Below are 27,354 nucleotides of genomic sequence, written 5' to 3'. Positions count from 1 at the left end.
ACTCTCTGGGGAAAGGGCCTGAAAGTTGCCCTTTTTAATAGGACCTCAAGATGATTCTATCCCAAGGCAATCTGGGAATCACTACTCTAAAAAGCATAAACAAAATTTTAAACCATATCAAATATCAAAGGTTTACTGAGCACCTATTGTGTCCTGGAGCTGGGAAATATCACAACGAGTAAGGCAGGGTTCCTGCCCTCAAGCAGCTCTCTATTTAGGGGGCCAGTAACATTCCCATAGAAACCCTGTTTTTCCTACTAGAGCTCCTGAGAGAATCCACACCTGCAATCCTCCTCTCACATTCTCTTCTGCCGCATCATAAACCGAGCTTTCTAATGTTTTTGCTGAAATGGCTCCGAAAAAAAACCCAGAATGATTTCAGACACAAAACATCAGAGGCTTATCTTAGGAGGGGAGGCGAGAAAAAAAACCTAAGAAACATATGGTTTCAGGATACAAGAGAAAATACATACTTTAGGACTGCCTGGTCTAAAGACAGAAACAGAGTGGAGAGAAATGTTAGGGGGGCTCTGTGCAGCAGAAGCAGCCCACGGCTGGCTCTTGGAGCCCAACATTAGATACTTTCATGATTTCACAAAGTCCCTTTTCTTCGCCAAGCCTCCTTTTCTATTAAGGAGAGGAGGCTGCACAACTCAGTTATATCTCAAAGCATATTTGGCACAAACTGTTTTCCTTGGAGCTTTCATCAGAGTTCACTTTTGAGTTTCAACAGGGAAATGTACAACCTAGAAGAACCAGAATTCTCCAGAGCCCTCCCTAAGAAAAGCTGGCCTGAATGATCTCTCACCAGCTCCAAAATTATGTTTTGAGGGTATGGCTTTCAAAGAGACTGATTTCCTAGCCATCAGGGATGGTGTTTTTTTATCTTATTTTTTTTTAATCCTATCCTATTAGTCGGTAATGCCATTCAATCATATAGTGCTGGGTGCACTGCAGAGACTCAAAATAAGGGGGTAGATGTGGGGTGGACAGCATGGCCAGGCTGTGTTTGAGAAAGAGCACCCTGGTGGCCATGGGGAAGAGGGGTTGGAACATAGGACTTCATATCTAAAGCTCCCTGCTTATGATGCATGACCAAGCATCTTCCCAAGGAAAAAATCTGTATTTTCTAGACACATCTCCATTAGCCCTTAAAAAGAGATACTAAAGCCTTGACAGCAAGCTAGGTCCTGGAGAGGACAACCCAAATAATCACTGCCTTCTCTCCAGGAGTGGCCAAGGCTGTTCCCCTCTTTGTTTTCTGCACCTCTATTAAACTCACTGCTAGTATCAGACTCTTTCAGGTTATCTTAACACACAGCACTATTCAGGAGCATAACTAGGTATAGAAGAAGAATGCAGTGAAAGGGAGTGGCAGTTCATCTGCTGGCTACTGAAGAACATGGCAAAGAATAGCATGGTGTGGATTTCGGAGTCAGTCACGCCTGAGTCCTGCCTCCACCTTAAACACATCAGTTAACTCTCCATAGGGATATGACATGAAAAAGATATGATATGCAAAGATGCTTCATATAATGCAGGCACACTGAAATGCTCAATTAATATTACTGGTATCATGAATATGGGATGGTGTGTCTTCTCTAAGAAGGAGCGAGACAAGCGTCACCTTGGCTCATTAAGAAATCCATTATGAGGACTTGTCTGGTGGGCCAGTGCCTCAGGTTCTACCCTCCCAGTGCAGGGAACCCAGGTTCAATCCCTGGTCAGGGAACTAGATCCCACAAGTGGCAACTAAAGATCCTATGTACCACAACAAAGATTGAAGATTCCATGTGCTGCAACTAGGACCCAACTCAGCTAAATTAATAAATAAATATATTTCTAAAATGCATTATGTACTTCACATATAGTTACTGAAGATGTATCTTAAAATCACCAAGCCTCTGGTTTTTTTATGAAATGGGAGTGGGTAACTGACAATACAGATGATTAAGGAAAGCACAGGGTTTGTGGTCAAATAGACGTGAAGCTCAGCTCTGTCTCTGTTTAGTCCTGTGATACTGGGTAAGCTGCTAACCTCTCCAGGGAATCTGCAAAATGGGGTCAGTAGAGGGGTTATTGTGAAGTTTGGAGGTACAGTATCATCTCAGAGTGCACTCAATTCATGAAGCTACGGTTATTCCCATGGTCTCCCCCCAAAATACATTAGAATGAAGAATGATGATGAGGATAGCCCTATGTCTCTATGTGGGAGCTTTCCTTTCCTTTAAAGCAGGCAAGGCCATCAGTATATGCAGAGTTTTCTAAAACACCAACGTCTTTTCAATGTTCGATTATTTCCAGCTAAAAGAAAATAACGGGATTTTCTCAGGACTTCATGCTGGTTTGTATGGAATGTCACTTGGATCTTCCTTGGTTCACATCTATCGAGACTATGTGTTCACTTTCTTTTCAATCATGTTTGCCCAGTAAATATTTTTATGCACCTACAATGAACAAAGCACAGAAAAGAGCAACGGGGGTGATGTAGTGATCATTAAGTCAAAGTGTTTGTTTGCTTTTTTAATTCATGTGAGGAAATTAAGAGTGGCGTTGACTTGCCTAAGTGCGCTCAATGGCAAAAGGACACAGATGCCCATGCACTGACCAGCTGCACCATGCTGGGCTCCATTAGCTGATTATTGTTGCGCTGGCCCTAGCCTTCCCTGGCGCCTACCTGTGTGTCAGGAGCGGGGTGGGGCGGGGGGGGGGGGGGGCGGGCAGTGGGTGTTCGCATGTAGCCTGCCATAGTCACTAGCCCAGGAGAAGGAAAACGAAAAACCTAAACGGAATCTACAGAAAAGACAGACAAACAAGATAAAAATTGGTGATCCATAGCTAACATTGATTGATTTTGCTATAAAGTGTGGTCCAATTGCCAGACAATTACTGGGATGCTATAAAGCCTACCAGTCATTGTATTCCCCGGTACTTTCAAATAAGAACAGAAGAATCTGTGTAACAGGCTTAGCAGATGCTTCAGAGCAATAAAACATTTTAACTAAGCATAATGTCCTATACTTGACTTTATTTTTAAATAACATGATTTATACAGGTTTCAACTGGTCAAATTCAGTTAAATTTATCAGTTAATAACCATCAAACTTATCTCATGATAAATAAACTCAGATAAAGGAAGATTTTTTTTTCCCCCTTTCTTCATGATATTCTCAGTTCATGGGGAGAAAACAGGATGTGATGATAGCACATGACCTCAGAGTCATTTAGGCCCAAAATCAGATCAGCTACTTGGCTTGGGCCTCAATTTTCTCACATATAAATGGGAGGTGTTAGAGATTGAATTGTGCCTTCCCCTAAGTTTCATATATTGGAATTCTAACCTCCCAGGACCTCCAAGTGTGGTCTTACTTGAAAAGGGGGTCTTTGGAGAGGTAAATCAAGTTACAATGACGACAGTAGGGTGGGTCCTAATCCAATATGATTGATGACCTGCAGAAAAGGATATTTGTATCCAGAGACGCATACAGGGTACACAGGGAGAATGCCATGTGAACATGAAGACAGCCATCCATAAGCTAGAGAGAGGTCGGGAGCAGATCCCTCCTGCATGGCCCCCAGGAAGAATCCCCTGCACCACTTTGATTTCAGACTTCCATCTCCATATCTCTCAGACAATATATTTCTGCTGTTTAAGGCATCCAGTTTGTGGTACTGTCACAGGCATCCAAGCAAACTGGGGGCAACAGTGCCTCCCCCAGTAGAGTTTTGGTCTAGGGGAGCAGGATGAAGGAAAAAGAAAGAGGGTGAAAGAGAAATTTGTGTGATTAGAGGATGATGCTTAATTCTGAATGATTGTAAAGGGTCATACAATCAAGCAAAGACAAAGTAACTTCCATTATGGTGACTATTAGCAACACAGAAATAATCTAAGTAACTGAAAGAAAATTAAATAAAAAATGATTAAAAGGGAATATGCCTAATAGTAATGTTTGTGCAAGTTGGTGAATTATACATGATCTTCCCTCTTTTCCTTATATTTTTGGTGATGTAGTTTAACATATCATGTTGAAAGACAAATTTACCTTGAGAAAAAAATCTATAAAACTTATGTGAGTGTCAAAACTGACTTGGGTTTTTCTATTTTCTTGAATTTTTACTGAACAACTTATATGTACAGGCCCAAGTTAAGCACTAGAAATAGAAAAGTAAGAAAAAGAAGGTCCCCACCTCAGATTTCACTGTCAAGGTTCTACATAAACCCTCACTTATTCTTTATATCTCTCCATATACATAGGGAACACAGTATTTTCCCAAAATTTTAATCCACCATACAAATGCTCCAATTCAAAGAGCAAGAGAAAAGCCATGTGTGTGGTCCAGTGCTGGCAAACACACCAGAAAGTTTTCTTCTAAATCTTGTTCAGTCTACCAACCAGCCATTGTAACTTCTCTGATTAAGTTCAGTCATCAAAAACACCACTTGTAGTAGGAATCAAGACATCTCTATGTCACAGGACAACATCTAATGTTAGGGTAACCTCTACTCAAATTCAAGGCCCTTACACCTCTGAATTCAAGCATGTTTGCATTTGTTGATGGAGCATATGTTGGTAAAACTACTGTTTAGGAACAATTAATAGTAACCTGGCACATAACATTACGAGGCAGAGACTGGGTAAGCTTGGAGTCCTGATTCTTGGAAGATATATAAGCATGGGCTACGTTATCAATACACATTTGGGGCATAGAGTAAACAGTTAACATCGCTAATACATGAAAGTTCGTCCCTTTTTGCCTTAAATCGTTGAGTCCTCTGTGTTCCAGGAAACTCAGTTTTCCAAATGTATAACCCAAAGTCACTGTTCTTCTTCTACAATGACGGACAGACTCCACTGACTCAGCCCCTCCAGATTAAGTTCTCTTGCCGGTGGTTCTGCCAAATCCACCCTTTTCCTTCTGTTGTTCCTACTGTTCTATTTCCACTCCCCTCCCTCCCTCTTACCAAGCAGTTGACGGGTGAATTTAGATATATAAATTGAAATATGAACAACAGAAAAAAAAAAATGAAGACTAGAATCCATCAGAATTCATTTTCTCTTCCCTCGTCTCCATCATTGAGCCTTCCCCTGTGCTTATAGTGCTCCTCTGCCTGGACTGGCCCTGCTGGACTCCTGTTGGTCAGTGCGCTGCTATTTAGGATACCTGTAAAGGTGAGTACGACAAGTTTCACCTCAGGAAAGGTCACATGTAAAACCCTATTAGGGTGATGGAGGGGAGGAGAGTCATGTGTACAGAACACAGTAGGACATACTTCAAGTTTTGGTTAATTAGATGTTGAGCTCTGTGAGTAGGAATTGTGCCGTTTAGCTTTATAGCCCCATCAACCTAGCATGTAGCAGGTGATCAGAAAATATTGCAATTAAGCGAGTGAATGAATGAATTCATGAATGTGGTTGCTTTGGTTTTCAAAGAAAACCACTGGCCTTCAGGTCAGGTGTCGTGCTAAAAGGGGAACATCCACAAGTACCTTTGAGACTCATTTCCCCTTTTCTGTTCAAAGACATACCATGTTGTGAAGTCCACATTTTAAAGGCATGCGGATGAAGCTGACAGAGGAAAGATAACAGCTTCTGAAACCAACTTTCAAGGGTTTGGAAAGAAGCTCTCACTGTATGGAGAAACTTTATACTTCCTCCATCGATCTCATAGTCCCTCTCCTCCTCAGCAAGTCCCAGGGCGCTTTTCCAATCCCACATTGCTCTGTGCTGATGCCAAAGCCCAGTTTCCTGCCTCAAAAGGCCCTTTGTTTGGACTCTCTTTCCAAATCAGCGTATCCTGAGCTTGAACCCTCTTGCTTTTGAGAACTTCGATGTCTTGGCAGCAGAAGGCTTTGCCAGCAGGTTTGTGGTCCTCATGGCTTTCAAAAACCTCAATGTGAGGGCATGTCTATAGCTAAAAACTCTTTTCATGAGGGGTGGGGGAGAGGGAGTATTATTTTAAGAGTTGCAAAAACAACTTCAAATTGACTCTTTAGTCTTTAATTGCTACCAGAATACTGAGAACTTCTTGTTCCCTTGTATTTAATTAAGATGATAGTTTTAATCAACTTTCAATGATATTGGTTCATAGGCTCTGCTCAATCTCTTGGGAAGTTTTGCCTCAGAACAGTGGAATGCATTAAAGACACATTTCCAGCAGGTTCTCTCCAAATGGGAAAACACCTTCCTTCATCACGCGCGGATGGAAAGGTAACTACATCTGTGCAGCTGCTTGATGAGTCCCTGGAAGGACTCCAAAGTTTTCCTTTTCACAGATCAGGTAAACCGCATCTCATCCATTCTCTGTACACTACATCTGCTATACATCCTGGTAAGGCTATCTCTCATTCCTTGTGAAGCTTGCCAACTCTGACAGATAAGAGTTTGCAAACAAAAAGATTTTAGGAAGGAGGGTAGAGATTAATGTGGAAGAGCCTACTGTCTGTATCTCCTGATTTGGGGATGCTCTGTCAGACAGGAATTGTTCTTCCCATTTTATAGATGATGAAACTGAAGTTCAGAGGTTACAACCCTGGCCTCCACTTATAAGCTAGCAAATGGTGGAGCCAAGATTTGAGCTCAGAACTGTCCCCAAGGACACATTCTCTTTCCACTATGTCATGTGGCCTCTGAAAGTTTAAAACTTTCTGACTTGAGTTTAAACTGTGGGAACTTCTTAGGGTGACTCTCTTCATCTCTCCTTTTATGTCGCAACCCTCTGATAGGATTCAGCAATTCAACATGGATCAAAATATCCAACCAGGAAGCACTGAACTAAATGTGGAGTCCTTTATATTTGATGAACTCAGCAAAGCTTAAAGATCATCTCACTCACCTGTCCCATTATTTAGGAAAGAAAAGACCAACAAAGTGATTGAAGGTCACTGCGTGAAAGTTCCCTAAGGTTGGACTAGTGAGGGCATGAGATGTGCAGAAACCAGCCTAGCGATGGATACTATTTCCCATAGGCAGAGAAGAAGGGGAGGGTGCTTTGAAGAGCAAAGACATGATCCAAGGCCAGAAGCAGACATCTGTGGGGTGTGTCCAGGAAAAAAATGAGACCGATGTGGATGAAGGTGCCACTGAGAATACCTGTGCATTCAAAATAAGGTCGGCAGGAACTACAAACTGTTAACAGCAATGCCTCCAGGGAATGGAATTTGGAGGGATGGTGAGAGGGTTATCTCCTTTTAACATAATCATATTTTTGGAATATTTTTACTATAAGAGTGCTTTGGGATGTTATGTTAAGGTTTAAAAGGCTTTGTAGATTATGACACATGGGACCATTATCTGATTTACAGAATAACCAAATCCACAGTGTAAAGGGATGCTTTAAAATAAGGTATTTATTGGATTTAAACTTGAACCTACACAAGGTAAGGGTTTTATTGACTCTGGATTTTACTCATTTTCTTAAGAGAGTAAACTTCTCTGAGCCTAGTTTCCCCACCTATGAGATGGGAGTGGGCAAGGGGAAACCCTTGATCCTTGGGCCCCTCCACTCCTGCATTCTAAGATTATTCTAAAGGATGGTCACTGTACCAATGGTTAGAACTTAGACAGAGGAATCACTCAGCTCAATGAAGTTCTTCAGTGCAATGCCGTTTTCAGCAACAGTGCACCAGAGCATTCTTCTGAATTGGCCATCCGAACAAGTGGTGATGTTACTACCCCCAGACCCCTCAGCTCAATTCTGCTACCTCTATACAGTGTCCAGGTTGTATTTCTAGAAGTGCTACCGCCCAGTGTCCATTCTAGAAGACTCTAGAAGACTATATCCAATTCATCATTAGACGCCGACACCAAGCACAGTACTTGGTACATGAAAGGTGCTCAATGGATGTTAGTTGAAGTGATGCATCACCACCGATTATTCAGGGGCTTCTAATTATAAAACTGATTGATATTATTATTAATATTAATAATGACCTACCAGCATGACAACCAAACATAGCCGATACTGGGTTAAAATTATAGCAAGGTAGACACTGGGGTTACTTCCTAGTACCTAACCTCTTCATGCCTCAGTTTTATCATCTGTAAAATTCAAGTGATAATCCATTACACAAGGATATCATAAGGATTGAATAAAACACATTAGGTGCTCTGTTCTGAGTTCCTTTCTCTTCTGAATCAGACATTTTGGTACTTCAATCTCAGCCTTCTCAGAATTATGAGAAGCAAGATTAACCCAGATGAATATTTAAAAAGGTAAACATACAAATTGTGGTGTCTTAGGATATTAAGCAGAGAAGGCAATGGCACCCCACTCCAGTACTCTTGCCTGGAAAATCCCATGGACGGAGGAGCCTGGTAGGCTGCAGTCCATGGGGTCGAGAAGAGTTGGACACGACTGAGCGACTTCACTTTCACTTTTCACTTTCATGCATTGGAGAAGGAAATGGCAATCCACTCCAGTGTTCTTGCCTGGAGAATCCCAGGGACGGGGGAGCCTGGTGGGATGCCGTCTCTGGGGTCACACAGAGTCGGACACAACTGAAACAACTTAGCAGCAGCAGCAGCAGCAGGATATTAAGAGATTGTTTAAAAGTTTTTCCAGTGGGTAAAAGCAATGAATCAATACTGTTGATGTGATAGCAGAAATAAACAGAACAGTAATATGATAAAACAGAAAAGAGTTGAAAGGAGAAAAAAAGCCTTCTCTTCCTCCTTCAACGTGAACTTCACGATATTTTATGGCACAGAGAGAGATTTCAGAGGAAATGCCTGGAGAATTCTTTATGCTGCATTTCACAGATGAGGCAACAGAGTCACAGAGAAGGAAAGCTGCTTGGCTAAAGTGATCCAGTAAGTTAACAAGAAAGGTAGGACATAAACCCAGATTTCTTAACTCTCCGCTTGGGCATCTTTCTCTGATAGGAGGCTTCTGCTCTGCTCATTCACAGAGCCGCTCCTTAGGGCAGGACTAGGATGAAAAAACCCAATCATCCTAAAATATAGCCCTAGCTTTTAGGGTAACTTCAGCTTTTTTTTTTTTTTTTTTAATGGAAGCTATCATGGTTAGTACAAATTCAGTCTGTTGACCAAGTTCAAAACACTATGTTCATGTAAAACTTGAACTTAAAATATCTAGCTGCCTTTAGTTAAGTACATACTCCCGATCTCTCAGGTTAATTAATACTTTATTATAGGCTATTACAAACTCTAGCAAGTGCAGGCTTTTTCCATTTCATCACACTGATTTGCAGGAAGTATGTATTAAGCACCCAGTGTTCAGCTTTATAATTATACTTAATAATAATTCAGCTATTTATAGAAAGAAGAGATATTGTGCCAGTAGCTGTTTTAAGATTGTGCAGTACAGGCAACAAAAATTGTATTTTTCTGTTTGTGCTTCTTGTTTATATTTACCAAAACAGCCTTTTATTGACACTTTCTTCAATGTGTTGACTTTATTAAAAATTTTCAAGCATTAGTTCTATACAAGGGAGTCATAGTCTTTTAAGACAGACCTGTACCAAACTATAAAACAAGCCAAAAATTTTGACATAAGAAAGGTCAATACAAAGTGCTATGATCGCCTAAAGAAGAACTAATTCTGCCCAGAGGAAATTAGAAAGGGCTTCACAGACTGGGTGGCACTTGAATTGATTAAAAGAGGTGAATAACATATATGGAACAAACAAATGATTTGGTGGGAAAGTTTCTGGAGCAGTCACAGAATGGAAACATCTGGGCAAAGGCACAAAGTGGGAGGATGGGAAGAAAGGGACTAGCAGGTTGGTTGGGGCCAGATTCTAAAGAGCCTCAAATATACTAAGAAGTCTTAGTATAGTCAACCAGGGCGGTGGGGTGGGGGCGGTGGGGGGGGGGGGGGTGGTCAAAAAAATCCTGAAGAGAAGGACATATGTGATTAAAATTGCAGTTTTGAGAAATTATTCCTATATAGTTAATGCATAAATAATATATGGGAGAGCCTATCCCCCTAGAAATAAAACCTGTAAAGGAATGTTTTCAGATCTAGGTGTATGAAGAAATTCATTTAAAATGGAATAGGGACTTCCCTGCTTCAGTGGCTAAGACTGCACTCCCAACGCAGAGGGTACAGGTTTGATCCCTGATCGGGAAAGTAGATCCCATATGGTGCAAGTAAGATCCAGCACAGCTGAATAAATAAATATTTTTTAAATTAAAGATAAAATGGGATAGAAACAGGGAGAACAGAGGACAGCAGATTCAGACTATGGGTTGCCATTTCCTTCTCCAGGGGATCTTCCCAACCCAGGGACTGAACCCAGGTCTCCCTGTCTGAGCCACCAGGGAAGCCACATGCACATACATTTATATTCATTGTACAAATATGACTTTACAGTTTCAAAGCATTTTCCTTATATAAACATGATACCATACTCTTGGTCTCAAGAGCTTCATGAAGTAGGCAAGGAATAAATCATCATCTCCATTCTATCACCCAACTAATACAGCAAAGTTGGGAACACAGCCCAGGATCAGCATGGAGCTGCCTCGTAGACCTCCTGTTTTTAAACTTTCATTTAAGGATCAGCTCAAGACACCTGGTCATGTTTTCCCCAGGAATGAATGTGTGTCTCCCTTCCCATCTTCTTACCTACCGCTTGAGGGCAGGATCCGCCTTTTAGTATTTCTTTGTTATCTCTTTGTATTTATCTCAATAAATACTGAAGGATAGATAAGATAGCCAGCTGAGTCCAGGAATGTTCTCATCTGTAGTTCCCCAACCACAAAGAATGGTAAATAGGCAATGATCCATTTTCCCCTTGGTCCTGTGAGCGCTTCCCATTCATCACCAGTTCACAGCAGACGAACAGCCCGTGCCATGACTCCTATGATCTGAGCTGCCTCCTGCCAGCTGCTCTGCATTCTAAGAGTGAAGGATCTGTACAAAATGGGCTTGCTCTCAGTCCTGTTTAACTTTTCCATGGCTCTGTGTTTGTCAAAGCTTCATGCCAACTCTGTCAGAAAAAGAAATGCCACAAAACTTCTTTGAGGAAAGGGGAAAAAAGACCTACTTTATACACTTGCTCTTATGCAAATCACACTCCATTCAAATCCCAGCTGAATAGGAGCCCTACAATAGCCTGGGAAATACACAGAGCCTCTAACCCAAGTGTAAGCTGCTGCACTCAAAATGTTGCATTTCTCGGCCTTTTAAAAAAACTCCTTTGCAGAAGACCAATAAGAAGAATTAACAATATCATCTGAGGTTGCTATCCCTCTGCGTGAAAAGAAGTCATTCCCTTCCTGTATAAAATCGGCAAAGTATTCATCTCATCTCATCTCATCTCAAGTTCTGCAGAACTGGAGTTGGGAAGCTCTGTGACATAGTTTGAATCAAAATGGATACATGGTCCAAGCTACCAGCTCCAAGTAGATCCTAGCAAAGCAGTTCCCCTGGAGTCTCAGTAAACCATCTCCCCTAGTGATGAACTGGCTGAATTATTAATATACCACCCACCAAAAAGAGTTGAGACAGGTAGGGCTAACCAGGTGCTGAGAAAACTGAAATGAACTCCAACACCCTCCTCCATAGGTTGCTGTGAAATTCAAGCAGGTTAACCAGCCCCTTGCATGACTGCCTGCAATGGAGACAGATGTTCTTTAGTTCATGCCCTTCCCACTTCCAGCCCAGAGGTTTTTGAGTCTAACCTCTATCTTTCAGGAATTTACAAAGAAACAAACAATAGTAAAATGGGCAAAATGCTTTAACCCCCAAATAACACTTGAACACCTCACAAGGCCTGGTCATTTCACTTTGAAACTTTCTGGCTGGCTTGCTGGCTCTCCATATGCTTATAATTGAAAATAGCAGCCAGTGCAAATTTTAGTGCCAGTCTTCACCATGGGAGGAAAGAGTCCACACAGGTGTTGGTTGGTTCTTATCCCAGGCGTTCCACCATTTTCTAGATACAGGATACCCAACAAGCTCCTCGACCTTTCCCAAAGGCAACTGCCACATCTGTAAAATCAGTTACAGTAGTATCTTCCATTCACCATTGTAGACTTTGATGAGAAATGGGAATGTGCTTGACTATAGTGGAAGGGTTCAAAAATGTTCCTTTCCCAGCCTTTTTCATGTTGACATCTAGAAAATGACCTCCTCAGTAGGGTGGTTTGGGTATATTTTTCTAGGGGCTTTTCAGGGCTGGGGAGCTTAAGAGCTAGACTGAGAAAAATGAACTGAGGCAAGAAAGAATATTTACATGCAAATTATCTAATGCACACATTATCGTTTGGTAGCACTATTCAGTGAAAGGTATTATTAATTAATGATAAATGTTTGGATTTCACAGCTGAGGCCAATACAGCTACAAACAACCCATTTAAAGCAAAATTATAATTAAAGGTTCTTCAACTCTATCAGTTGGCCTTTGGAAAATTAAACCTAAAATCAAGAGGGCTTATTTTCCCCTGAGATTTAAAGCTCTGTATTTTGAATGCTTTGACCCAAGAAGTATACTTTAATTTCCCAGCCAGCCCCAGAGAAGTCTGCATTCACACCATGCCTACAACACAGACCATCCGAAGAGTGGGACCATCATCCCTCCTTCTGTGTCATTGGAGCCACTCTCTTCAAACAGATTTAAATGAGAAGCCTGCTAAACACAAGATTCCAGTACAGTAGCCTTCCTATTTTGGGGGGAGACTTCTGAGACCTCTGGGGCTTCCCTGGTGGCTCAGATGGTAAAGAATCTGCTTGCGATACAGGAGGCCTGGGTTCAATCCCTGGGTTGGGAAGATCCCCTGGAGAAGGGCATAGCAACCCACTCCAGTATTCTTGCCTAGAGAATCCCATGGACAGAGGAGCCTGGTGGGCTACAGTCCATAGGGTCACAAAGAGTCAGACATGACTGAAGAGACTTAGCACGTTCCAGTGGGTCCCTGAAACTGTGAACAGTACTGAATAATATAAGTACTAAGAATTTTCCTGTATGTACATACCCTTGCTATAAGAAAGTTTTAATTTATAAATTTTGCACAGGAAGAAATTAAAAACAATCACAAAGAATAAAATAGAACAATTATGATAATATACTACAATAAAAGTTATGTGAATGTGGTCTCTCTCTTTCAAAATATCTGCTTGTACTGTAGCCACCCTTTTTCTTGCAATGATGTAAGATGATACAATACCTACATGATAAGATAAAGTTCGATACAGTATTAAGCTACTATTGACCTTCTGATCTTACGTCAGGAGCAGGACCATCTGCATCGGGTAATTGTGGATCATCAAGACATAGCAACACGGATGGCTGGAGGTCAGTAGCAGCCCATGTTGACAGCTGGGGGTCCTGGTGAGAGATTTGATCCCACTACTCAAACTGTGTGCAAGTTGAAACTTTTGAGTTATTTCTGGAATTTTCCACTTAATATTTTCAGAGCAAGGGTAACTGAAAACATGGAAAAGGAAACAGCAGATTAAGGGAGGACTACCTTTGGAAATATTTTAAAATCTCAGCCTGCCAGAAGTTCCTTCCATTGCTAGCAATACAAACGGCTGCTTCAAAAGAAGACATTAGGCATTTAATCATTGTCCACTATCCACAGAGCTGCCTGTCCATTCTAGAATGTTCAACATTTTCACCACCAAAGATCCCTTGCCGTTCTTCCATGACTCTCTATGACATCTTTATTTACCAGGTAAACTACATGTAAGTCATTTGTTTGCTTCTGTTAATCAAAGCACGGGAAGTGCCGATCACATCTCCTAATGAGTGGAAATAACCGGCAAGACCAGAGTGATCTGCCAGGCGTCATTCCACACTCAAATCACAAGCACAGAAAGCTGGCGCTTTGACCAGTCCGGGCAGAGGCCGATGCTCTCAGTTAACCTAGGCAAGTTAATCATTGAAAAATGAACAGTACATGTTAGATATTTCTGAAGTTCTGAAAAGCGCACGAGATGCCCTGTGATTGCCCTAGTAGACCTTGATGGGCCCAGAGAACCCACGGTAAGGATCACAAGACTAATTCATTTTGGACAAGTCTTCATGTGTTACTGACGTGAAAGTTGGCAGGGAACAGTGCAGAAAACTTGAGCTTCAGAAATAGAACAAAAGCAGGAGAGCCTATTGTTTAAGAATGGCCTCATGAGATGGACTTCTCAGGTCTGACCCCAACTCAAACTCACTTGCTCGTAACTTTTGTTAAGTTATTTCTAATATCTCTGAATCTCAATTCTGTGAATACAGATAATAGTAATAAAGACTTCATAGGCATATTGCGAGGATTAAATAAGAGAATGCCTGCGCCCTGTATAGCCCAGTGAGAGGTACATACTTGTACTTGGTAAATGTTGGCAACTGTCATTATTTAGTCAGGCCTGAGTCCAAACCCCAGACCTAACACGTATTAGTTGTGTGAACTTGGGCAAATCATTTACCCTCTCTGAGTTGCAAAACCAGTTATTGACATCTACATTATTCTGTGATTGAAAAGATAAGTGAAATATCATCTAAAGTTCCTAATATTCAAGGTTGAGTGTCTTTTCCTCACCCTCTTGAATTGTATGTGGTCTAATTTTTCATTAACTTATAGCTTAAGCTGTACTGTAATTTTCAGTTCCAACCAATTTCTAAAGATTTGTCCTTGTGTCTTATACTCTAATATCACCCAGTGTCCAGCACATAAACCTAAAAGACGGACCGCAATTTTAGTTTCTGAGAGGCAGTCACGTATACAGCTGTATCTCCAGTGGGGAAAGGATGGGAAAAAAGAAATCAGTCTTATCAGGACCTACAGTTCTATTTCATGGTCTTAAAAATATCATAAAGCAAATCCAAGGAATATATAGATTTCAATATTTGTACTTTTAACTGTTTTCAGGGTACTCTGAAGATCCAAGGCTGCTTTTCATTTTACTGAAGCAGGAATCTGCTTGTCACACTCTAGTTTCTGGAAGTATGTCACTCAGCAGGTGAGTGGGTCTAGCTGACCACCAAGCTATTCCTCAAGCAGTTTTATTATTCTCCATTCACTCGTCTTAAACCCAGTGACACTGCTAAACTGGTTGAAAATTTTCTTTGTGAAAAATTCTCTGACAAACAAAGCAACACTATAGTGTTTTCATAAATATGTTAATTCCAAAAGTCTTCAGTAAAATGTTTGCATTTTTCCCATATATATCTTAATTAATTTTAAGACACCTCTATTGATAAAATGGTACAGCCACTATGGAAAATAGTTTGGCAGTTCCTCAGAAAGTTAAACATAGAGTTACCATATCATTCTGCATATCTATTCCCAGGTAAATATACCCATGAGTATTGAAATTCTGTGTCTATACAAAAATCTGTATATGAATGTTTATAACAGCACTATTCATAAGACCCAAAAAGGGTAAATAACCCAATGCTCTAGCAACCAATAGATGTATAAACCAAATGCAGTATGTCCATATAATGGAATATTACTTGGCAATAAAAGTAGACGAAGTACTGATACAAGCTGAACATACATGCTACTATATGGATGAACCTTGAAAATATCATGCTGCTGCTGCTGCTGCTGCTGCTAAGTCACTTCAGTCGTGTCCAACTCTGTGTAACCCCATAGATGGCAGCCCACCAGGCTCCCCCGTCCCTGGGATTCTCCAGGCAAGAACACTGGAGTGGGTTACCATTTCCTTCTCCAATGCATGAAAGTGAAAAGTGAAAGTGAAGTCACTCAGTCGTGTCCGACTCTTCTCGACCCCATGGACTGCAGCCTACCAGGCTCCTCCGACCATGGGATTTTCCAGGCAAGAGTACTGGAGTGGGGTGCCATTGCCTTCTCCTAGTATGCTGAGTGAAAGGCAAAGAAATAGAAAGTTGATCAGCAGTTGCTATGGGATGGGGAAGGAGGAGGGTAAATGTTGAATGACAGCTAACAGGTACAGTTTTGTTTATTGTTGCAGTGATTAAAAAAAAAAATTTCTAAAATTTATTACGGTAATGGTTTCTTAACTCTGTGAATATATACTAAAAACCAGTGAATTGAACACTTTAAATGAATTAATGTTATGGTATATAAATTGGGTCTCAGTAAAACTTTTAAAACTGTTTCCCTAAACCAAGAGGATTTCTAATGGCCCATTTATTTTAAGGGGCATTTGAGAAATTTAAAGATTACAGAGCAAATAAATAAATAAAAAATATATATATATATAAAACTCATAGCCTCATCTTTTTAATAAGATTATGAATATAAAGAAGTATTTACTAATCCTATTATAATAGGGGCTTCATAAGTCTTCTACAAACACTGCATTTAAAATGTCTGTGGAGGGAGGGGCATTACCATGGTTCAGAGGCTCCCAACCAGATCAGGAACCCCACCACCATCCTCCCATCCCTTCTACCTTACCCCTCCCCAGTTTCCTTTAATCTCCTTCTTCACCCATCCTTCTCCTCTCTGTCCCCAGTAACTCAGATTCATCTGTCTCTCAATTGATCTCCCTCCTCTGCCTGCAGTTTCCCTCTCCTCAAATCCAAAGATCTCAAACAAAAATCAGAGTAGATTTACCTCCTCTAAAAAATTGTTCATGAATATGTTAATTCCAAAGGTTGCCTGTAAAACTTTTGCAATTTTTTTTCCTTACACATTTTAACTAACCTTACAACACTTCTAAAATGATGCAGCTGCTATGGAAAAGCAGTTTGGCAGGTCCTTAAAAAGTTAAACATGGAGTTACCCTATGACCCAGATCCTAGGTACATACTGAATCTGGTTTCTATATAAAATATTCCACAATAAAAAGAAAAATGAAAACAAAAATACAACTTCATTCACTGGTCCTCCAAAATAAAGTTCAAGTCCTTAGCAGCCTGCCATTTATAACTCTCCTTTTTAATCTGGCTCCTAATCATCTCTCCAGCCTCATCCCCAACATCTTCTATCCCCCCAACTTAATGCAAATATACACCACTTACATTCCATCCTGCAACCACTCACCCTTCCCAAACATGTTCCTGTTTCCAAGTCTCAGCATCTGATGCTTCCCCTGCTACTCTCTCCCACTCTATATGTACTCAGTCACTCAGCTATGTCCAATTCTGCAACCCCATGGACTATAGCCCACCAGGCTCCTCCATCCATGGGATTTCCAGGCAAGAATACTGGAGTGGGTTGCCATTTATTTCTCTACTCTGTATAATGTGGGCTATTATTTCTCTAGCAAGACCCAGCTCCATGCCCTCAGGCAAATTCATTGCTTTTCCTTATGCAGCTATAGCCCCTCCCTTACCACTCCCAAGTCAGTGGGACTAAATGTGTGAAATTATTAAAAAGTCTGTACCCATTTCCAATCTGGGAATTTTTGAAGTGCAAGGAACCCTACCTCCCGACCCAAACCAAGGGGAAGAAGGGACTGAGGGGGGTTACACATAGTGGATGCTCAGGAAACAACTGCAGAAGATAAGACATACTTGAAAGGTATAAACATAAAAATTAAATAGATTCTCTAGAAATTATACAGATTGATGCCACAAACTAATTTGGAGGCCAGATATAAAGAAACCATCAATGAGAACAGCTTCCTTCATGTCAATAATCATGTGTATTATGTGCTTTAAAGACACATAAACAGGAACCAAAGCATACTGCTTATTATGACAAGGCGCTTACACTGATTTGCATTTCTCTGCAAAACTCTCTAGGCATATCATTTTGTTAATTTGTGACAAACCTCAAAAACACACTTCCCACCAATACTCTGATTGCAATGTATAGTTTAAAAGCACACAGAAATCATCAAGTTCCTTTCATAAGTCGCCAGTTGGATCTTATGTGTGTTGTTTGGTTCAGTTTGTTTTAAATTTGGGAATTTTAATGCAGATCATCATTTATAATCTAACTTGGACTTAAGGGAAGAATAGTTTCACCAGGATGTCAGACAAACTGACCTAGCCTTCTTTAGAATATGGGGACCACCAGCTCATGCATGGCCTTGAGGAGATTACTTCATCTGAGACTCAGTTTCCTCCTCAGTCAAAAGCAAACACTTTGAAAACATGGGCTTCTCTTTCTCCTTTCCTGAGACAGGTCATTTGAAAAAGACGGTGCCTGTTCAAGTTCAAATCAGTCAGCAGTGATCTTTGGTAATAAGCAGTTTCTAGAACAAGGGCCAGTTTGAAGAAAAGCGATATATGAAAAAAAACTGCCTAGTCCATCAAATCTGCACCACGTGTCTCTAGCCTCACTCAGCTATCATCCTCTGATTTGGATTAAAAGTTAAACCTGTTTGTCTTGTTCCTCTTTTAATTGACCCAGGCAAGAGAAAAATGAGAACAGAGCTCTTTGGAGAACTACCTCATATACGATATCAAGTTTCAAACTGACAAGGACACACCGGAAAAGCAAAATGGTAAGAAGGCACTGGTTCTAGGCCCTGCTCCTTCGTCACTGGACAACTACTAACCAGTCCTAGCCTCCACGTCTTCCTATGTGAAGAGCACTGACTAGGACGTGGTGACAATGACAACAGCAGCTGGGGAGTGCCAGCGCCATGCACTATACCAGGCATCACCTCACAGGTCCACAGTGCATGCTATCCCATTTCACAGGTGAGGAAACAGAGACCTCGGAGACAGTCACAACGTGCCCAAGGGTGTACAGCTTATAACCACAAGCAAACTCCCACCTGTCAGTCTCCAAAGCCTGTGCTTCCTCCTCAGATCTCCTACCTGTCCCCTGTTCAAAGAGGCCTATTTTTCTGACTGAGATAGAAAAATGATCTCAGTACTGCTGATAATGAAATCCTCAAGGTACTTTCAAATTCTAAAGTGTCCACAAATCTAGGCACTGAAAAATTGCTCCGATGGAATTTTCTTTATGTCCAGAGAGGCTTGTCAGCACACACCAAGCTGTTGCGCAGCTATCTCTATATAACTCTGTGCCCTTTACTGCCCGATATGATCCTTGCATTAAGACTCATATTTGTGTCCTGTATTGGGAGTTCCCTAGTGGTCCAGTGATTACGACTTAGCCTCCCATTGCAGAGGGTACAGGTTCAATCCTTGGTTGGGGAGATAAGATCCCACAGGCCTTCCAGTCGAAGAACTAAGACATAAAATAGAAGCTATATTGGCCCTACAGAACACATCTGTACATATGTGGACCCAATAACATGGACATAAATGAAATGGAATGGAATAGAAAGAGAGAGCCTTCATGGCATAAACTGCGTTGGAAAGTGGGCAGCAAGGTAAGCTGACAAGAGTTCTGGAAAATTTAGTGACTCCTACTAGCTGGGTGCTCTTGTTCAAGTTACTTAACCCCTCTGAACTGCAGTTTCCTCCTCTCTAAACGGATCAAATATCTATAGCACATGGTTGGCATACAATAAATACAATCACTATCACAGTTATTCCCTTCCTCAAGAGACATGGAGAATGCCCTGGATGACAAGCATTTCGATTATTTTCAAACATGGCTGCTCTTTTTAGTTAGATTTTTTCCCCTGGGCTTTCAAAAGACACATAAAAGAGTTGACCCTAAAACAGGCCCTTTGTCCAAACTTCCTCCCAGCTTTCCTAAGGTGTATCTGTCTTTCCCTTAAAGTGATATGGCCATGTCACTTCCAGAGGAGAAGAAAGTAACCACCAAAGGCTCTTGAGGTTCCCACACACTGACTTTCCCCAAAACTGCCACTGCTCTCCTCTGGCTAATGGAAAACATTTGTATTCCCTGTCTGGCTTTTTCTTAGACTCTCTTCACAATTGTTTCCCCTGATATATTTCAGGCAACTTTGCAACCAAAACATTAAAGAAGATTTCATAGAACCATTGAGGAGTAAGAACAGTGGGGAGGAAAGGAAAATGTTATTACTATGAATAATAATAGCCACATACTACCCAATAATGACTTAGTGCTTTGAAACTTTTCCAAGTAGTTTCAGATTTATGATATTATCTACGCTGTACCATACATGAGTGTCATGAGGTTTGCTTTTATATTTTACAGATGAGGAAACTGAGGCTTGAAAGATTAAACAGTTTTTGCCCAAGTCACATGTGTAGAGGACATTCTGTCAGGATTTGAACCCAGCTCTGGGTGAATCCAAAGCTTGTACTGTTCCTGCAGTACTCTGCCAAGCTAACTTTGATTTTTTAAAGGCTCTCTTTAGAAATCTAATTCATTCATTTTACTTTTTACTCACACACAACAAACTTCAATATCTCAAAAGAAAATATTTATAGAGTTTACACTTCATTTATCCAAAGTGGTTACTTGGCCTTCAATAAGTATACTACAGAGAACTCAGTTTAAGTAAAAATCCCAGATTCTCAGCAACTAGGAGACACCACCAAGCCCTGGATGGGGAAGATTCCCTGGAGTAGGAAATGACAACCCACTCCAGTATTCTTGCTGGAGAATCCCATGGACAGAGGAGCCTGGTGGGCTACAGTCCATAGGGTTGCATAGAGTTGGACACTTTCACATTCACCAAGTCCTTGCACTAAAAATCACAGGCGACTTTCAGGCAAGCACCCAGTGGTAATTTTTCCTTTTGAAAGAATTCTAAAAGTCTTGAATATCTTTTTCTTAATTTTATTGGAGTTTAGTTTGTTTGCAATATTGTGCTACTTTCAGGTATACAGCAAAGAGATTCAGCTATACACATACACATATTCATTTTTTAGATTCTTTTCTTATATAGGTTATCACAGAACACTGACTAGAGTTTCCTGTGCTGTACAGAGGTCCTTGTTGGTTATCTATCTTACATATTATAGTGTATGTATAGGCTCATCCCACGCTCCTGATCTGCCCCGCCTTCTGCTGCCCGGACGTTCCCCCTTTGGTAACCATAAGTTTGTTTTCAACATCTGCAGGTCTGTTTCTGTTTTGTCAAGTTCATTTGTATCATTTTTTTAAATTAGATTCCACATATGAGAGATATCATATGTTATTTGTCTTTGACTCACTTCACTTAGGATGGCCATCTCTAGGTGTCTTAAACATTTTTATTGGAAAAGACAGGTGTACTGACCACAAACAGAAAAAAAAAAAAAATACAGACAACCTAACAATTTAAGAAGTGCCAGAACATTTAATCCTTCTCTATAAACCAATAGCTTTTTCTCAATCGCCATTAAGACACTAGCTATTAAACAACACAGTGATTCTCAAATTTAGCCTGATAAGAATCACTAGAAGCTATTATGAAACACAGAATCCTAGGCCGTGGTCCAGTGCATACTGAATTTGAATCTTCTGGAAAGAAGCCTGAGAATCTGTATTTCACACCAGACAGGTGTTCTTATTAGCTGAGGTTATAAAGTACTGATACAGCAGGAATCCTGAAAGTTATCACTCCCCAAATAATGTGTACCATGTTAAACTGACACTCAGGGTAGCAAGTCTCCATTAATAAAACTTTTTAAACTGGGAAGTAGCCCCAGGGGGTTGGCATTATTAACATCATGCTATGCACAGCAGGGCTTGCCAGCCCAAACAACTGCACAGGAAGTGGAAAAGAAAGAATGTCAAATTGACAGGAAATCAATAGCACTAAACGTGGAAGAGGCCACCGACCCTGACTTCAACAGTCTCCCACAAAGGCAGCTATATCCCTATGGCATATATCAAGTACAAGAGAAAGGGATGAAAGAGCTAAGAGGGGGGAAAAAAAAAAACTAGCCAATCCAGACAATGAAGAAATAAACGTTTTCAAATGTCCTGGAAGAGTCAGCAGGGCTTACCTACGAAATGGAGGCTCCCTTCTCATTACGATCAGTGCAGGATGCTTCTTGGCTGGAAGGTTCACTAGTTATTAAGTGAAAATCTATTTCTAAATTCTTTGGTTCATGTGGTAGATTAAGTTATCAAAGTCTACTGCATTATTAAAAACATATACTTAGTGACTCTAATAGCACAGTTAAAAAAAAAAAAATAGAAGGGAAAACCTGTTGGGCTTGCTTCCTATTTCACCTATAATTCCTATAAATTTTAGGAAGCAGGTGAAAGGACGCATCTGGCCAGGAAAAAATCTAGCCAGGTTCTCAGCATATTGGATGAACTCTAAGAAAAGACAATGCTCTTTATCCCTCCAGAATGAACCCCAATTCAAGCTAATTGTCAGCAATACTTCTGTGATACAAAAACATAAAAATTCAACTGTTGATAAATAATCCATGAGAAACAATTTCTGGGTTTCTACACCAGTTATCTATCAGCACAGATTCATAAAATCATTAGTGCTAGAAGGGGTCTGAGAGATGATTTAATCCCTTTCCTTTGTGATCATAATCAAGAAATCAGGCCCACAGAAGTCAAGGGAATGTTCTCAAAGGCACACAGCGACACAGCAGTACAAGACCAGAGCTCCTATTCCTAGGTCCTTATTCTTGTGACTTCCTGGGCTAATATACAACCAAGAGCTAAGCAGAGCACAAGTATCAGGTACCAGGTAGACATTCCATAAATCCAAGTTTCATTTCTCTCTACTAGAAATCGGTCCTGGAAAGTCACAAGGCAACTTGTGACACTAGACATCTTCCCGCCCAACCAGTCATTTCACTGTTGGAAAAAACTGAGACCCATTAAAAACTAACTTGCCACAACCACACAACTAGCTGCTGGCACTGGCCACCCTGGAACCTGAACTTCTGGCTCCAAGTCCCCCATCCTCTTCACTACATCACATTGCCTCCCTCTCACTATTAAAAGTGAAGAGTTTAATAATAATACATGATAATTTTATTTATCCCATAGACTGAACCAGTTCTAGAATTTTGTTTCAGCCTTTTAACTGCAAATCAAGAAGTGTCCAAAAACATTCTAGAACCACTAAGTTACTAGCATAGTTGCTGACTATCCAAATTCTCTATTTGTACCCATTTGAGTTTCTTTCTCTTTGCCTCACTAACCGTGTTTCCTGGTAAGGAATGGCACAGGAGCCAAGCCTTTCAAACCAAATCTGCCTGAGCACCTGCTCCTTCAAACATCTCCCACCCCCACCATAAACTCATTACCCCACCTTCTAGGATCCAAAGTCAAAGGAGGAACAGTCTTCACACCTGCTCTTTCAAAGATCTCCCACCCCCACCATAAACTCAGTTACCCCACCTTCTAGGATCCAAAGTCAAAGGAGGAACAGTCTTCACACCTGTTCCTTCAGAGATCTCCCACCCCCACCATAAACTCAGTTACCCCACCTTCTAGGATCCAAAGTCAAAGGAGGAACAGTCTTAAACTACTGCATAACTGCACTCATTAGCAAAGTAATGCTCAAAATTCTGAACAAAAAACCTTCTCTAAAGCATGATCAGAATATACTGTGAAGATGGGATGGCTCAAAATACTGCTAAATTTTAGGGGTTGCCTTCTCAGCTAAAATTTAGATCAACAATGAATGAAAATCATCTGTCTTCAACCTGCTAGGCCAGTGTGAACTTCTCCTTTTGGACGTGGATGCTTTGTGGTCTTTGCTATAATATTGTTATTGAGTTTTTGTTTCATGGTCTCATCTACCTATGATTCTGAGACACAGCATATAAACACAGCCACAAAAGCTTCATATAGGGGTCTGGGTTATAAATCCTTTGCATTTGCCCAAGTATTGAGAGATGACAAATAATTTTCACATCCAATATTTCCTCTGATGCTCATGGCAACGTAATGGAGTGGCTACTCTGATCACCATCTCACAGATGGGCTCACTGACCTCAGAGGATGAAGGCCCTTGAACAGAGCCCTTGACAAAAAGCTAGACCGGCTAACTCTGCCCACCTATCAAAATGCACGGGCTGGGAGGAGGCAGTCAGTAAATACCTGGGGAGAGAGACGGGGAAGAGATGAGATGATGCAGAGAAGCTCCACGTAGATTTACCAAATTTGCACATTTGCACTACAGTTATGCACTGCTCTTTGTGCTTTTTTTGGAACCACTATCTTATAGGGTAAAAAAGCACCCTCAAAATTTGGGAATTACTCAGTGTTAGAACCGCCCCAAATCAAAGCAATGCCTTAGGGCAATGAGACCATATCATTGACCAGAAGAGCTGAACCACCTTTATCCATCTGTTTCATTGCTAATAATGAGCTGGAAAATGTGGAGGGGCAGCGTGTGTGTGTGTTAGCTGCTCAGTGTGTCCAGCTTTCTGCAACCCCATAGACTGTAGCTCACCAGGCTCCTTCTGTCCATGAGATTTCCCACTCAAGAATACTGGAGTGGGTTGACATTTTCTTCTCCAGGGGATCTTCCCAACCCAGGGATTGAACCCCAGTCTCCTGCATTGCAGACCGATTCTTTACCAACTGAATCACCAGAGAAATCCTGGCTTTCTGCCAACAGAGCTTTAAACTTTTTCTAATAATCTGAGTTTTAGGATTCTTCTGATGAGGGAAGGGGGATGGACTCCAGTCATGCCCGCTGAAGATTAGGGATCAACTCAAATTGACTTGTGTGAATCTCAGTTTTCTCATCTATAAAAAGGAGATAGTCTCTTCATCAGTTGCAGTGAAAAGTACATAAACTAATTTACTTGACAAAGAGTCTAATAGAGCTTAGATAGAAAAGATGCTCCTTCCTCCTTGCATGGGAATTGTCTCTGCTGCTCTCTTGTAACCTGGTACAGCAAAAGCATTGTATTAAAAAAAACAGAAGGCCATCCATATTATGCAACCAAAAGAAAAACAAAATCAATTTCAGAAAAACTACTATGCAAAGATTCATAACCATTTTTATAAGCAATGATTGGCAAAGATAGCTATTTTCTGAGATATAAACTCCCACAGGTGATTCTCTGACACCAGATTCTTTTCATCCTCAAAGGCGAGTGGACTTCTATTGTTTCACCAAGAATTTTACATTCCAAAAAGGTAACAACACGTATATTGCACATTGCCTCTTATTTTTTTCCAGACACAAGGAGAGGAATCTTGGTGTATATTCCTGTGAGAGAATAAACAGAAAACTGTGTCTTTTGTCATATATTAGGGCTTTGTAATCCAGACCACATGATCAATAGACTATATAAAAATTAAATCATGACTGACAGTCCCAGGCAAAAAGTGAACCAAGTAGAAACATTTTTTTAGGACTGTGATGTGTGGAATATTAAAATCACATGTTGTGTTAATAATTTTCTTTTGGAAGTCAAAGGGAGTTCTCCTGCATAATTTCTCAAGTAAATGTTTACCTTGCAGTGTTTCCTATTATAAGGGGTCAAGACGCATCAAATTAGTGATATTGTGGTCTGATCTATGCACAGGGGAGACACTTTTTAAATGACTTGGTTGACATGATGTTAACGGCAAGGCATATACCCTTAAAACAGAGCTGTGTGATTCTTACGGTAAAATAAAAGATCCTATTATCTTATAAACATTTTTTACAGTAAACAAAACCATTTGCTGGAACAGGCCAAGAGTAAATAAACTTAATAAACAGCTAGGTATAGAATATTAGCTTTGGAAGGGACATAGGGAGATTCGGGACAGATGAAAAGCTGAAATGCACAACTGTACACCTTACTCACACCTTCAATGCACAACAGTATCTTAGGATTTGTGTGTCCCTGGCTAAACTATAGCTGATAGGTGTGTCTTAAATTCCTTCACACTTTTTCCTTTGATAAGACACACCATCTCTTGGGATTGCCTTCTGAAATCCGAGTGGAAAGCAGAAGGAAGGGTAACAAAACTGTCTGAGCTTTGCTTCCCTAACCACCAAGTTGGAGATAGGAGGGTACATGGCAACAGACAGTCTAGAAAGAGTTCACCCTTCCACCAACAAACCGCACCAGTAAAGACTGGAAGCCCCAGATAAGTTTACAGCAAACAGCTTCAGTGTGTTTCTGGGTCCCTGGTACTCCCCCAGGACCAGGGAGGATCTCTTAAAAATTCAATAGCTTGGCAAGGAGGCTTTAAGCACTAATCTCCCCACTGTGCATAAGTCGGTTGCCTTCAGGAAGGTGGGCCCCCCAGTGACAATTCCTTTACATAACATCTTAATGTTGAATTTATATGAAGGGGTGAGAATGGGATTTGCGACCTGAACTACAGGCACCTTTCTTCCCTTCCACAGAGCACAATTGACCTTCAGCTGTCTCCGTGTACCTAAAAGAGGCCATTCTTCCATTTAAACTCCGAGAGTCTCTTCTTTCTTCGACTCTGAAAATTCACTATGGACAGTCAAGCCAAGGTCAGATGGACCTCAGTAAGGACCCTGCTACAGAGTCATGAACACAGGGACCTGGGACTTCAGCCCAAGAAGTCTCTGGTTTGCACACTCTGCGTGCACAAATCCAATTCAAAGGGGACTTGAACCTCCTGTGCAGGAGCTCTATTTTAAGGGAATGAAATTGGGAACACAGATGTTTCTTCAGTTAGCAGAGTTGGCAGAACAGCCCCTGGACCAAATCCGAGTTCTTAATGCAGGAAGGGGCCTCAGAGAGCAACTAGTTCAACCCACTCACTCAATTGATAAGGAAACTGAGGCCAAAGAGGCAGTTAGGTGGCACACTCAGCAAGTGGCAGAGTGGCCCTGTTCCGATGACAAGTCCTGCACGCTTTCCACTTCACCATGATTCGCTTAAAAAAAAAAAATCTAAGCTGACTTCAACCTTGGAACTCCTGTAGATTCGTGTCAATAGCCACCCCTCGCCCCGGGGGCAGTTCATAAATCCTCCTGACCCTCCCACCCCACGCCCTATACTCCTTCTAGCTGTGACTTCCAAACAATTTGGAAAACAGAAGCAAGCTACTGCCTCAACTTTTCGGGAGTACAATTAATGCTGGTCCCAATGCAGGACGGTGGCTAGTTTTCCCAGTCCCTCAGTTTCCTCACTGGTGAAATGGACCTCCTCGCTCGTACTGCACCGAGTCACGGAGAGGGCCAGTCAAAACTAACACCTGGTACACAGTAGGCGCTTTAAAAGTGACTGCTGGGTCGGCACCAAGCATCAAGCCCCTCGAGAGCACCCTCCCAACCCCTGGGGGGCGTGCAGGAGAGCAGCAAGTGAAAAGGCCTGGGCAGTCTCAGCGGAAGGGCTGAATGTTTACATTCGGCCGGGAGAAGGTAGCGCTCTCCAGGCGGGAGCCCGGCGCTCCAGGAGATCCATCTTACTTGGATGGATGTCCAACCAGCTCTACGCCGGCTCCGGGTCCCGGTTCCATCGACTTCCCCTTTCCTAACGGGACGAGCCCACTCTTTTCGTGGGATTCTACCCGAGCTTCCAACTGCAGCTCGGCTTTTAGGATTCGGTGTCCAAGTGGCCCGCGAAAGCCTACAGCGCTCCCAACACTTCTCTACAGGCCGGGGAGGCGGCGGGAACCGAGAGGGCGGGGACCCCGGGGCCGAGAGCAGCGCGAAGGCTCCCCGAGAAGCCTGCAGGGGCCCCCGAGGCTGACTGCGCGGCACGGCCGG

The 27,354-nt window shown here is 41.5% G+C and overlaps 1 protein-coding gene across 2 annotated transcripts in view; it reads right to left on the bottom strand.

The window, feature by feature from the left end:
* Positions 1 to 27,354, bottom strand: part of PLPP3 (phospholipid phosphatase 3) — an 89,401-nt gene that overhangs the window by 61,212 nt on the left and 835 nt on the right. The gene's annotated exons all lie outside the window — the stretch shown is intronic.

This window comes from Bos javanicus, chromosome 3 (genome assembly GCF_032452875.1).
Source record: "Bos javanicus breed banteng chromosome 3, ARS-OSU_banteng_1.0, whole genome shotgun sequence".
Taxonomy (NCBI): domain Eukaryota; kingdom Metazoa; phylum Chordata; class Mammalia; order Artiodactyla; family Bovidae; genus Bos; species Bos javanicus.
Note: the sequence above shows the minus strand (reverse complement) of the source record. Positions and strands in the feature narration are given on the sequence as shown.